This window comes from Nanorana parkeri, unplaced genomic scaffold (genome assembly GCF_000935625.1).
Source record: "Nanorana parkeri isolate BGI_ZX_2015 unplaced genomic scaffold, ASM93562v1 scaffold43, whole genome shotgun sequence".
NCBI classification, from domain to species: Eukaryota; Metazoa; Chordata; class Amphibia; order Anura; family Dicroglossidae; genus Nanorana; species Nanorana parkeri.
The window spans coordinates 1,075,740-1,077,254 of NW_017306311.1; the positions used below are offsets into that span (position 1 = coordinate 1,075,740).

General features: G+C 40.3%; 1 protein-coding gene across 1 annotated transcript in view; it reads right to left on the minus strand.

Annotated features, from left to right (window-relative positions):
* The window catches only part of SLC26A7 (solute carrier family 26 member 7), a 38,931-nt gene that overhangs the window by 401 nt on the left and 37,015 nt on the right, over positions 1-1,515 (minus strand). The window lies entirely within an intron of this gene.

Consider the following 1,515-nt stretch of genomic DNA (forward strand, 5'->3'; position numbering starts at 1 on the left):
ATATATTATTTTTTTTACCGAGAAGTAGTTATGCCACTGATGTGAAGAAGAGATATGAGTTCCATGTACTAGATGGACAGAAGACTACACACAATTATTATGCAATTATATGCACGAACATAACTTGGCCACTACTGTATATGACAAAATATATTGCATGCAGTGCAAAGCAACATTTTTTTTTCCATCTAATACCTTTGTATATGTCCTCCTTTCAAAGAAACAGGTTCACTTTAATGCTGTTAGTACCAGTTACATATACTTACCATCCCTTATCTCTCCTCTTGTTCTGAGTACGAAGAGAGTAAACCCAGTGTCAGTTGCAACATGGAGTATACACAAAGCTGAATAAACTTTCCCCATTACCATGTGACAGTGTTGGGTGTCTGAGCAGCCAATCACTAAGCACCAGTGCTGTCATGTGGGAGAAAGGGGAGTGGATCACACGTTACCATACACCCAAAGTGTCGGGTATGAAACTTTGCTCCCTCTGGCTGAAAAAAAAAAGCATTGGGGAAGTGAAGGGAAAGTGAGTATGTGTCACTGGTGGGACTGCCATTAAAGTAAACCTACAGGGGCAAAGCAAAGGTTCAATTTAAGTTGCTCCAAATCATATGATACCAGTTAGACAATGCTAAAAAGTACCTGAGAGAGAGACGAGACTCCTGTAAAATCAAAATAGGAAATGCCTCTGCAGTTCAAAATCAAAGTAATTCGGTCTCCTCCATGTATTGTTACCCCTGATTAGAAACAAAAGTAAATCATTTTTTTTAGGACTCATACACTGTACACACTGTAGCAACATAGTATTCTGAAAACCTTTAAAGCCCTTTCAGATGGGCTTTCCAATCAGGTCCGCATGTCAGTTTTTAAGGTGGACCTGATCGAAAGCCCAATGTTAGACTAAGGGCAGCCAGATCTAAATGGAAGGGCGTCCATTTGCATTTGGTTACACCAGCCTCCGGCCAGGTCCGGAAGGACAAACGGATCAGAGTTCCATTTTGCAAGACCTGCTTGAGCCAGATCGGGGGTAATTTTATGTAAACAGACACATGTTAATTTATATCCGATTCCTAATAGACCAGAATGGGTCCAGTAATTTCCTTTACAAGATAGAGGAGAAAACTGGACGACACAGATGTCACATCAGTGAAATCCATTCCAATCAGCAGGAAATCCGTGCATGGATCCCCTCCTGATTGAACCATGTGAAAGGGGCCTAACAGTATAATCGTGTGAAAATACAAGAAGCTCCCCTTCAAAAGCAAATATATGACTGTTTGCAATATCATGTTTAGCTACATTCTCCGCAAAGGAAGAGCAGTGCTGAGTTTTCATTTGCAATGCAGCAAACGCCAAGACTGATCCAAAGGAGTTACACATTGTGACAGTTTAGTTGCTGAGCAGAAACTTTCAATGATGAATCACCTCTGCAGAGATGATGGAGACAAGCAGATTAATCACTTGTGTATAGGATTGTTGAGCAATGTTCCCATTTTCATTATATATATATAT